At 46.7% G+C, this 13,023-nt stretch overlaps 1 long non-coding RNA gene across 1 annotated transcript in view; it reads left to right on the forward strand.

The window, feature by feature from the left end:
- Positions 1–13,023, forward strand: part of LOC144152679 (uncharacterized) — a 678,803-nt gene that overhangs the window by 290,988 nt on the left and 374,792 nt on the right. Inside the window, exon 3 of the long non-coding RNA XR_013319209.1 lies at positions 925–1,053. This is a non-coding gene — a long non-coding RNA (uncharacterized LOC144152679). The remainder of the gene's footprint in view (positions 1–924; positions 1,054–13,023) is intronic.

Raw genomic sequence — 13,023 nt, forward strand, 5'->3', positions numbered from 1 at the left:
TATTCAGATGCTGCACTGTAGGATTTGCGTGCGTGGACGTAATTCGTTTCAGCGAAAAGGATCGAGTACAAATGTTTGTTTGTTTATTTCCGTTGGTTTACAGCCCTCGGGTGTTTTGATCACGAGTGGGGCTGCAAGGGTATTTTGATCAAGTATACGTTGGGAATGACTATTTCTACCTCATACCACTTTTGAGATACACGTTATAGAGATGCACGAGAAGAAATAGTATACAGTCAGCGACGTTTTATGCAATCAGACTCTTGAAAGTGAACCCGGGTCGAGGTATTTCTTCGCCAGTTCCTTGTTGCGTGGGTGTAGGGTGAAGAGGCGGGCAAGGGACGAAAATTCACCGCCGTGTCAGTGTCCAGTGGCTTATGTGAATATGAAGCTGGCGAGGTGGATAGGAATAAGGTGGTCGGACTCGGGGAGCCGAACTAAAAGGACGATGTAGAATATAGTTCTCATACTACGCGCTCTTCACACGGCTACCGACATTCCCATATAAGTTCTACAGAATGCTAAATTTACTGCGTATAGAAATAACGTCTTCAACTAGGACTTTAAATGGCTCGGTTTTACAAGGAAGCGTTTATTTCACGAGTCGGAGGAACTTGCAGCTGAATGCGCACGAGAGGTGGACTACGAGTATCGACAGTTCGGTTTCTGTGGGTGTTTGGAATGCATCCTCAACCAAATGACCGCGGTTACGATAATTTATTTATTTATTTATTTGCAGAATAATGCAGGCCCATTTAAGGACCCCAGAAGGGGGGCAAGAATGTAACACTGCACACAGCTGTACATCAGCAAGATAATCACCTTGATAATCACCGATTGTCAAGCGGCATGCAGCAGCTACGCAGCTGGTGCAGTTTCTTCAATAGCACTGCGCCTCCTAAGCAAAACCCCTCTCTCTCGTAGGGTCAGCATCGTTTGGACACCAGCTCACTCCGACCTCCCGGGCAACGACACAGCCCATGCATTGGCCCGCACTCTCACCAACCGGGCCCCAGAGGAGGAGCACAGTCCAACGCCGATTGCGACCTTCCAGTAAGTAACCCAACATTATAGATTACGTAGGAAGACCTTTCCCCCCGCCCAAATCAGCTTGTCTGAAATGCACGAAAACACATTAAGACGAATTCAAACAAACCCGTTCCCAAAATCAGTACGACTAAATCATCTATTCCCTACACAATACTCCCCGGCGTGGGCGTTTTGCGGCAATTTAGGCGCGCTCTGTCACATCGTCTAAATCATCTATTCCCTACACAATACTCCCCGGCGTGGGCGTTTTGCGGCAATTTAGGCGCGCTCTGTCACATCGTCTGGGAGTGCGACCGAAACCCCAAACTCCCCCCTCTCCAACACCACCCCGTGAGAAGTGGGAGAGCATGCTGTCCTGCTCGAGCCTCGACGACCAGATTATCTTGGTTGGCCGAGGGGACGACCCAGAATTTCCCATGGCCTTCCGGACTAGAAAGCCACCGCACTATTTATTTTCGCTCAGTAAAGTTTCTTCCTCCTCCTCCTCCTAAAAAAAATGCTATACAGTACAGCAACATAGTAGCGTTATTAACTAGAACTAGCGGCCCACTCTAATGTCGTCTTGGGAAACTCTACTGGAACTTACCTAGAAATGTTCGTCCTCGACAGTTCCCCCGACAGGCGATCGCTTCATTCACCAGGCGGCTTTGAACTTTACCTTGGGTCGTCCCAAAGCAGAGTAAGGTTCGGGCTTTATTCTCGTAGGAGTTACGGGCACGGACAAATAACTTTTTCATCTGCATTATTCGAAACGTATATGGCAACAGCCGTTTTAACAGAACGAACCTGGTCATATCTCTAGCTGAGGGGTATCCGCTGAGGATAGGGGAGACTCCGTTGCCCTCACATGAAAAGTATTATTTTCTTCCGCACCGAAAGCATCTGTAAAGCTTCCTTCATTGCATTGCCATATTACCAGGAAAAATGAAAAGCCTGCGTGTTTTTTGATCCAGTTTTCGTTACCGGTACTGAGTTCAATACTTGACAAGGATGGGCTCAAATATTTCTCGGAATTTTAACAGATAGCAACATGTCGTGGTCGCCTGAGGACAAAAAATTACGTGGCCGCATTTCTCTAATGATTCTAAATACCTTGTCGTCTTCTGGCACAGCAGTGATTCCCACTTGATGGTTATGCTGCACCACGACAATTTTGCCGGAGTGATGCGCTACAACCTCTAAAATAGCCATCAAATATCACATCAATCACGAAAAAACTTGATGCCGCAAGAAAAAATTTGGCTCCAATCCACTCTGTGAAGGTGGTTTGAAAGCAAAGGTTTAGACGACACCCACAACAATCGCCCAAGCGACGTCAACTGAATTCACACACGTGGCTCTACAAGGAGTGAAACGAGAGATTCTGCCAGCAGCAGCAGCGTCGGCCACGGCCGGGCTAGAGCGGCGGACGCCACCGCTGCAGCCCGATCGTCGGCGGAAAGAAAACGGAGAGGAGTGTGTTTCGAAGGGTGAGACAGTGGAACTTAGCCGTGCTAATGTTCAAGCTTGGGGCTACGCCACCGCGTGACACAAGAGCAGACACCGAAACAATTCGGCATGTGAGCTTAGTGATTTTCATTTATACCGATTCAGACTAGTTAGTTTAGTATGTTTGATAATTCCGATAATGGTGAGGGAATTTTTATAATCGATATTTATCCGAACCAGTTGCTCCTTTTGCCTTTTGTAATGCCTCTTAAAACAACCGAATCGGTATTCACCAATTTAGACAATGGAGTCCCATTCGTGGCAAGCAGTGGGCAAAAGGTAGCGTTTCTCTAGCGGCCAGACGTCTGTATGCGGTCTCTATATTTTTGTCCCGTCCTGAAAACCAATCATTCATGTATCTTTACCTTACGACCAGTTAATTGCGTCCGGTGCGGGTTACCCTGGGGGTGATGTCGAACAAGTTAATCAAACCTTTCGAAGGAAGCGCGCAATGGACGCGAAGGTGAGCCAAAAAAGGCCCAAAACAACCATCGTTAAAGCAGACGACACAGCCGTACCGCCGTACCGCCGACGCGCCCGCCGTCGATCAGGTACCTCCACGCAGGGAACGCTGGGTAAATTCACCGCGCCATCTACAGCGTTCTCCACGAGTTAAACCCTACGCCCCCGCCTCCCGCCCTAGCCTCCGCCGAGTTGGGAGTTTCGTGTCCCGCACGCCGCGAAAGAACCTTTGGCTGGTATCTTTGCTTTAAAAGTTTCCACATTTGTGTTGGGCTTCCGAGGGGGCCTATATTAATAAACATTGGGGACGCAGCTTGTTTGCCTCTTGACTTAATCTGAGAACAGGAGAACCTTCGAGTGCACCTTTGGCATTGTCTTCTTTCAAGAAATACTTTTTAAGGTCAGTCTTGCAAAACTGCTTGATCTATTAACAACAGAATGCATTTATTTGCTTTGCGTCAGAATCAGAGCACGCCCTGTAGTGCTCATGGAAAACACCAGGCATTAGCTAGCTTGCTGGCAAAGCGCATTAATTTAGTGAATGCGCGCGTCAAACGAGAAAAAGCAGTGGGAGATTTTTTATGTTTTGCTTATTTGCCGCGGAATTAAAATAGCCGCAAGTTAACCTACGTCACCGGCGCCCAAGTAGAAAGTTTCCTAAACCTTTTAGGGGCGAAACACCTTAAGGTCGAGGCTTGTCCGTCCGGCGTCCGGCTTGCGTGCTCACGACACAGCACCGTGTAATCGAAACGTCTGTGAACAAAAGGTTCACAAAAGGTTAACAACAACAAACTAAGAGTTCAGAAAAGGTGAGAGAGAGAGAGAGAGAGAGAGAGAGAAAGAGAGAGAGAGAGAGAGAGAGAGAGAGAGAGAGAGAGAGAGAGAGAGAGAGAGAGAGAGAGAGAGAGAGAGAGAGAGAGAGAAGAGAGAGAGAGAGAGAGAGAGAGAGGGTTCGAGCTCCTGGAGAGCCGTGCTGCGCATGCGTGAGGAGCATTGGATTGGAATGGGTTGGATTGGATTGGATTAGATTAGATTGGATGGGAATGGATTCGATTGGATTGAAAACCGTTTTAGCAGCAGTAAGCACTCACATGGGTGATTTACGGAAAAAACGATCCCAGTGCTTCGCCCACTCGTCATGATTCACCTCGTTGAGATGCGTGAGTGTTTTTTACTTTGGCGCGACAAAATATTTTCTAAACCATTTTCTAGCCTGCTGAAGCACAGACAACTATCATCAATTTATATGTCTTGTAATATTCGAAGCCAAAACCCTCAAAGTTTCCCGCAAAAGGTTCGTGGTATGCACTTTATTATACGCATTTAGCCCGTATTCGATGGCATTACATTCGGCAGGGCTGTGCTAATTGTATCTGGTAAATCATTGCCCTGACTTCTAAGTGCAGTGTGCCTCCAAAACAAACTTTCAAATTAGTTTAGATTAGCATACAGAGCAAATTTATGGGCTAAAAGTAAAGGAAAGTGTTATTTTTATATGGTGGTGCTAGCTTTACATCGGTAAGCTGAAATATACAATGTTCAATCGAATTTCAAGTTCGCTTGCATAAATTCCCGTAAACATCGATTCTAAGGCTAGGGTGAATTTAGTAATTATTTGGGTTTGAAATCAAATCAAAACTAACAAGTTTTTTTTTTCATCCGCCGTTGCTATAACTTTATTTTAGCAGTTAGCTTTATTGCCGTCCACCTTCTGGGAAATTTTATTTATCTTTCGAATCATTTTCACTTGGGTGGTCAGAAGGGCACAGCAACTCGCGTTTGTGTAAAACGAATCCTCCCTTCATCTCCCTCTTTGTGCACTTACGGAGGCCACGGCTAGGATCGGCAGCGCCGCCACAATCATCGGGAGTACCGCGAACGAGCCGCGGCCGGGCCACTCCGTTGGTCGGAATAATGAGCCGTCGTCGAGCGGCCGGCCGCTTGTCCCCCGTGGGAGGCATCCTCTTTCCCGTTTGCAGCATCCCCTTGATTTGGACGCCCATACTCGGCCGGTCGCGATCCGTAGCCCGGGTCACGTCGCGCACCGTTCCGCGCAGCAGTGGACTCACAATCCTAAGGCTCCCCTGGCGACTGGCCGCTCTTAATTAAAGAAGCTGGACAATGAAGGCCGCGCGAAAGCCACCGCTCGGTCTCACCTTTACTCGGGTAGTTCCGCCTATCAGAGCGTGGTGCCTTTTCCATATAGAGGGACACACCAGCTCTAAAGCCTGTGAACGCCTGTTTGTTTTATTTTGAATGTGCTCTCTGCGCAGTGTGCTATCCTAACTGCTATTCGACCTGATATTCTAAGACAAGAAAACTCGCCACAATTAAAAGCTAGGGAGATATCGCTAATGTGCATTCGAGCACGGATAGTAACGATCAGGGATAAACTTGGTGTGTGTGAGCGCATGTGCTTGTTTGAGTGCTTGTGCGTGTGCGTGTGCGTGTGCGCGTGTGTATGTGCGTGAGCGTGGTGCGTTTGCGCGTGCTTGTGCGTCAGCGTGTACGTGTGTGCGTGCTGGCGTGCGTGCGTGCATGCGTGCGTGATCGTGCGCGCTTCCTACGCTACGATCCAGAGAAAGACAGACAGAGAGTGTGTTTCTGCGAGAGTATGCTAGCCTGACACCAGATATCTCTACCTGCTTTATACTGTCTGCCTCACTAGCAGGAACTAATCAGTCATCACTGCCGTCATCTTCGTCGGCGCAGGGGAATGGTCGTGAAGAAAAAAATTACGCCCACCTCCCTCGCGGGAACCCTGGTGTGATGCGACGCTGAGGGGGGTTCAAGCGCAAGCGGAGAGCAACCGTCGACCGAAAGGCCGCCGGAGAGCGGCACACGGTTATATGCGCAGCGCGCCCGAAGGAGAGGATACCGCGGAGAGAGAGTGCCGCGGCTATGACGCAACACAATCCAACACAATCCACTCTAATCCAATCCAATTCAAATCCAATCCAATCCAATCCAATTCAATCCAATCCAATCCAATCCAATCCAGTCAAGCCAAGCCAAGCCAAGCCAAGCCAAGCCAAGCCAATCTTCTCTAGCTTTCATTTCTCTTCCGTCTTCACGGCAATGGTTATCAGACCACAGACCGTTCGGAAATCAGTCCTGAAGCTACCGGTGTGCGAGTCGAGGCTCGGAGTGAATTACTTTGACAGGCCGACGACGACACTTCAAGCCGATGCTTCCTCAGAAGAAGCCGTTCTACCAGGTTCTTGGCCGGTTTACTTTTTTTTGTGTGTGTGTAAAAAACGCATATTTATCTTTTAGTGCCTTATATGTCGTGTATAGAAATTAGAAACTAGTATGTCCTGTCAGAAATTTTGATGTGTTTGAGGCCACTTTAGCTTGTTTTAAGCGAGGTTTTCTAAAGATCTTGTTTGAGAACCATTTAAAAGATTTTATTATTTAAGTTTTCTTTTTTTTTTCATCAGGCCAGATAGATGCTCCTTTTCTACATTAGAAATCCTAAAAAGCTTACTTCAGCATGTGCTCTGCAGTACGGGGAGATAAATGTCGACGTAGAATATTGGACAACGAGCTTGTGAAAATGGCGACGGATAAATTATTATTGTACAAGAACTGGGGGGTATCCTACAGGCATGCCGTGGATGTGGCTTTGCTTTTCAGAAAATCGTTCTTTAAATAGTGACTGGAAAACCTCACCGCGCATCACGTCACGCATAGTAACGTGATCGTCACCCGAAATACATGCAACTTATCCGGACGTTTATTTACAGCCGAAGCACAAACGAATGTTCAAGCAGTCAACGTTAAGCTAACATGCACAGTCTTGTTCGGGTAACCGTAATTTTATGAAGAAACGTCGTCTTTCAAGGGAAGCGGCAAGTAATGGATGATCAGTAAGTTCCATAAATAAATGGCGCTTTCCCTTGCAACGACGCGAAAGAACGTGTATTCATGGTTTGTTTCTCTGCCTTCAATCATTAGCAATGACGGATGCTCTCAAGGATCATTTACCGCTTGGGTAAATGATCCTTGGAAGAACTTTTTCTGGAAGGAGTACTGCGCCATCTGCGCCTCAACATAGCTTACACCCGAAGCTTCAAGTTCAAAATTGGGTGGAAGGATTCACCACTGTGCCCCGCGTGTGCAGTGCGCGAGACTACCGAGCACTTGTTGTGTATCTGCCCGCGATTTGCGGTTGCGCGAGCAGCAGCGGCTGCCTGCCTGTCTTGTGTACGACTTGGAGAAGGGCTTCAGTTGTGTCACGTTCTGCGCACCTCACAACAGCTTTTCGCACCTGACGCGGTTCACGAAACATCACGGTATAAGGTGTTCACATATTAAGCGCTATTATTATTTCATCATCATCGTCGTGGTCGTCATAAACATTATCATTATCGTAATCACCAACGTAGCCTACTCGGGCTGTTGTGATTATTGATTATGATGATGATGACGATGATGATGATGATGCAAGAAGAAGAAGAAGAAGAAGAAGAAGGAGAAGGAGAAGACGAAGTGAACACCTTATAGAAGAATGCCTTATATAGAACACCTTATATAGAACCTTATATGTGAACACCTTATAAAGAACCTTATATGTGAACACCTTATAAAGAACCTTATATGTGAACACCTTATAGAAGAAGAAATAATAGCCCGTCATATCTGAACACCTTATATCGCTGTTTCGTGGAACGCGTCAGGAACACAAAAAAGTATTCCCTAATACTTAAACCGGGCATAATCATTTGCTATGGGCAACTACGACCGGTACACAGTTTAGCGGCCAGAGGACGCGTTATAAGTTTTTGGCATTTCAAAGCTTATCCACCCACGGGAACCACGAAAAGGCTGCTCTTTGTTCTAAAAGGAGTTATAGGTAGCTACCAGAGAAGTTTTGTCAAACCCCGTAGCGGGTCGCCCTCATATACAACTTACGGTTAGCCGTTAAAGCGTGCTCCGCCGCAAGTACAACTGTACTGCGGTGAAGGTGGGAAAGCAAGGTTACGAGGGGAGCAGAATTAAAGACCGCCCGCAACACAAAATTTGAAGTTGGCAAAGTAACCCGTAAAAATTAGTGAGAACCCCTGGCATGAACATAAAACATCCCAGCGATGTCTATCAACAAAAAAATGAATAATTCACAGTTCTATATATGTGTGGGAAAGATTATTCGACACCCTCTGTGCCTGTATATGGTTTCCTGGGATCGGCAGGTTACTTAATAGCCCCTCCTTAGCGGAGGGTGTCTGCGTTATGCTTCATCACTGTTTGCCTACGAAAGTCAGCCTAAACTGTCGTAATTTGTGGTGAAGTATTCTGTTGTTCCGAGGCCTGTGGTATATGCCGAATTAAAAACTGGCCTTCAGCAAAAGTAACGGCAAAGGGCAAGAAAGTGAGGATCCGAAACGTTTGAACAGTCGCATGGCTTCGTTGAACCACTGTGGCGACCGTCTGAAAGACGGATTGGTGTACAATAAAATCCACTCTAACTGCGTATTGTCACGTAGTCAAGGACGACGCAGGTTACTTCATGGAACAAAAAGATATTGGAGCGAAGTTTGTCTCCGCTAAGAACTCATATAATACACAAACGACGAAGGAGCAGTAAACAATGTGAAGTACACAGGCAGGTGTCGGCAAATCGAATGCCGGTACAATTGCCTTGCAAGAATTTATCTTACCGTCGAATAATATCCCGAACACTGGCGATCGAAAACCAGCATTCTAGGTTAGTGACGACAGAGCGAAACTCTATCCCTATCAATTAAGATAGCCTGTGCGGCATGCAAGAGAAAGAGAAGGCAACACACTCTTCACTTCGAAAACAGATACGGCCACTGGGCAGACCCTGGCGACGAATCACAGAAAAACAAACAAAACAAAAGGCATTATTTGCGGCAATATGATCATGTGTTTCGAGGAAATTTTGAGTGCATCAACTTGCTCCAGGTTAATGTGTCACATGTATTTTTCAGCTTCAACTTTTATAACACGAATTCCTGCATCACATCTGGGGTGAGGGGTGCTAGTTGTATGCAGCATTATATGTATACCTCTCAACGTTCCATATGGCTCTATTACCGACTCTTATTAACGCATCAGTCACCGGCACACGATTAGACCGTAAAAGCTGCGCGCGAATTGCAAGGATGCCTATCGCGATTTGAACTTCAACCTCACTACACAACAAGGTGCACCAACATGACTCAAGACAAACTCTGAAGTGGAAAATAAAGAAAACTAGGTAGACCATTCCTTAATGTCTTCATTGGATGAGCCATAGGTAAACACGTACGGGTAGGTGGACACATTTTTACTAGAAAAAATTGGCCGCGTATCTGCTCCTTTTGTTGCAAATGTCGTCAAAAGACGATAGTCTTTGTAGACATTTGCTAAGGAAATGCCCCCCTTTGCTTTCCCGCTCACATCGCATGATGTTCATGTACCGTCGCTCTCATTCCAAGGTAAACACACTAAAGGTTTGCGTAAGGCGATTTGAATTTACCGCGTTCCACTGCTACAGGCCGGGTTCTTCGATGCCAGCGCTGCAGTACGGCGGAGACGCGCGTGAATGGAGGCGGCCGACTAGAAGGTTTATAGAGCCACGCGGCCGTGCTCCACGTGCGTTCCAAGCAGAACGTGGAACCTAGCTAGTGTTACCTTTCGTTGCTGTTGCCGCGTGATTTTTAATATGCCGCCAGGAAGCGGCGGTTTTCTGTAGTAGATGTAGAATATCATTTGCTATCGAAAAACCAAGCACCCAGGAATTTTTTTAATAAAGGAACACTGTAAATATCCCTTGTGTACTAATTTCCTGTCTTATATTTGCGTAATGTCTTGTTCTTGTTCAACAAAGTTGACAAGTATGAACATATAAACCGGGCTTAGACGTTTACATGTGGCTGTGAGTATATAAGACTATTGCGCAATGTCAATTTTACTTTGGCCGGGTGGCTAAATCGAGTCACAGACGGACATGCGAACAGACATACAGACAGACAGACATACAGACAGAGCAAAATTTCTGAGCTTAAGTAGCCCAAGAAAGGCTATCGTGTTTAAAAGTACTGTGAGCACATTCTGAGCATCGCGTCCTATTTACAGTGACCGGGTCGGGGTATTTCCGAACGCTTCGCTGCACAGAGCACCCACGAGGCATGTCTGTTCGCGCGATGGAGAACGGTAATTCAACGTGGTCATTAGGCAGTTTTAGCATATCGTTACCGTGTTTTCGTTACCGTTTACCGTGTTACCGGAAGCGCTGACGACGGTGAAGCCTGTGCCGGTAAGTTACCGTTCGCGGTAACTCTCGCGCTGCGCACTCTACTCCCGCAAACACGGTAAACGGTAACCTAAACACGGCAACGATATGCTAAAACTGCCTATTGGCTACTCCCCAAACCTAAAGTGACCTAAAACGTACCAAGTCACCATTATTAACAAAAACAACACGTAGATTTGAGTTTAGAAACAACAATTTAATTTAGAAAATGAAATTAAGCAACGAAAAACATCAAGACATAAGACCTGCTAGGGCTCGAACCCACGCCGTCAGCACCAATACTCAGTGCTCTACATCGAGGCTACAGACCCCGAATGGTGGGCTCGTTGTAGCAAGCGCTCAAAAGAATAGCGCGCCCAGTGACATCACACATGTCACGTGGGTGCTCTGTGCAGCGAAGCGTTGGGAAACACGACGCGCCCGGGTCGTACATTGTAGGCACCATCCTGTGCTTCATCTTCCCCTCACAATCATACCTATCAATATTCTACCAATCCTCCTCTTCTGAAGATCATCGTTATCGGAGGCCGGTCCCGAGTCCGTGGCGGTTGCAACGCTTCCAAATAAACGTCCTCCTGCACCTGAATCTCAAGGCCCTCTCAGTAAATAGAATCTGTGCATCGGCATCGGCAGAATTTTGTATTGTGGGGGGCAAACCAATTGCATCGAGGGGCGAGGGGCGGAGAGAGCGACGTTAAGGGGGTAAGGGGGTAAGTACTGGTGTGGTTTGAGGGGGGGGGGAAGAAAGTGCTCCTTTTGCACCCCCTTGCTGACGGCCATGTATTCGTGATCTTTGAGTAATGTTTCGTTTTGGCGAACCTTGTGCACACCGGTATAATGTAATGCTACTGTTAAGTAAGGTAACCCTTCTGATGTCGTCAAGTTATGGGTCGTGCGATAGTACACCATGATAACGTATTTCGTGATCTGGATGACTTTTTAGGATGTGTTATTGGAAATATCGTCTCGTTATGGCTCCTCCCTGACTCAATGCGGTCTCTCGCATTTTTGCCTTGCGCTCTTCGTACGTCCTTGCTTCTCTCTGGTTTATAAGTGCTGTGTTCCGAATTTTGTTCTTGGCGGTGTTTGGGTTTTTGTTGGCGTGCTTTGTGGCGACATTGTGTGCACACCGAAGATTGTGCCCCGGCTTTTGTTTGCAATGGTGCTTCGTATTGGTTGAATAGTTTGTACGGGCTCTGGTTACAATGTTCTCTTTGTTGAATGCTTCGAACAGAATAGCCGGCTCAGTTAGGGGCAATATTTCCCATTTTTTAGCGAAACTTTTTGGTCTCACTGATGGCGGTGTCGTAACCCAAACGCTCTGGAGGAAAGCCAACTTTACACAGCAGTAGGTTATGAGGGCACACGATGAAGATGGCCGTGATAATTATGATGATGATGATTATAAAGACAAAAAAACGCTTCCCGTGGTGGGAATCGAACCTGGCTCCCTCGCGTTATGAAGTCGATACCGATCAGATTTCGCCACTTCAACACTATCGAAGTAGTATGTATTTTAAAGCGAAATAAAGCGTGAAAAATGTGCACAACATTTACAACAAAAGCAAATTCCTTGAAGGCAATAAAATGCAAGTCATTTATGACGTGCTCCTCTTCATTCAAAGAACACCACACACTACACCTTCAGCGCATCCTGTCTACAAAGTTCAAATTCCTTCCGTCTAACGACGACAAGAAGGGGGGAGAAGGGGGGCGGGCTCAGCCTTCTCGTGAGAGATTATTTTTCTGCCGCGTGAGATTGGACTTTCATCTTTCACAGCGTAAAAAGCACGGGACACAAGTAGGAAATAGACACCACAACCGCTGTCTATCGGCTGAATTTTATTGGACAGATACACACATATAAACAGATTCGTGCAACGTTACGCATGCGTAACTTAACACAATATCGAAAAATACATATAAAAATACAATCAAAATGGGACTGCGCTTGACCCGTGCGCGCACAACACAACACCGCATGGTATACCTTCCGTCACTTATCGCGCACCAACAGCCTGGAGATAATCTACTTCTTTTTTACATAGTGAAATTGACGGATGGCTGACGCATCGATCGTCATTTTTGGCTATGTGTAAAGCTTCAATTTCTCTCGTGAGCTAGTTTCTGTGTCTTGCAATTACTGCAGTGTTCTTAAAACGCGGCGTGCACCCACAATCTCTGCAGTGCAGAGAGAGGTGCGACCCCACATCTCTTCCCTGCGCCCCTTCCCTCTTCCAAAGTCCAATCTCTTCCCTGAGATTGGACTTTGACTATCAGGAGGGTTGCACTTTCACCGTTGAAACTTACTTTGACTGCAGCCGCTTTGACTTTCGCACTTTGCCATTTGATTTTTGCACGCAAGAAAGCGCCGCGATTCGACCATCGCCGTCGTTAGACGGAAGGGATTTGAACTTTGTTTCTATTGATAGGCAACAGCAAATATTCCTTGCTTTTTGGGGGATTAGGAGGGGGGGGGGGGGTAAATGGGTGTCCTTAATTTGTTCTGAAAATTTGAAGATCTCTACAGCGCTGGCCAATGGCTTCAACTTCAACTGAATTGGCGGAGTACTAACATTATTTTGTTGAAATTCATTGCTTGATGGTTCAGCGTGGAGCACGGAAAACGTAGTCAACCTCGGAGGGAGCTGGTTTTTAGTTTTATCCCCTGAGCCGCGTATGGCTGTTGATTGTCTAGGCAACACCAGGGCTTCCTTTGGCTGATGCCGCAAAACCTAGCGGTCATCAGTGAGTTCCGTCAC

The sequence above is a fragment of the Haemaphysalis longicornis genome, unplaced genomic scaffold, assembly GCF_048455015.1.
Source record: "Haemaphysalis longicornis isolate Haplotype H1 unplaced genomic scaffold, Haemaphysalis longicornis Haplotype H1 scaffold_9, whole genome shotgun sequence".
Classification (NCBI taxonomy): Eukaryota; Metazoa; Arthropoda; class Arachnida; order Ixodida; family Ixodidae; genus Haemaphysalis; species Haemaphysalis longicornis.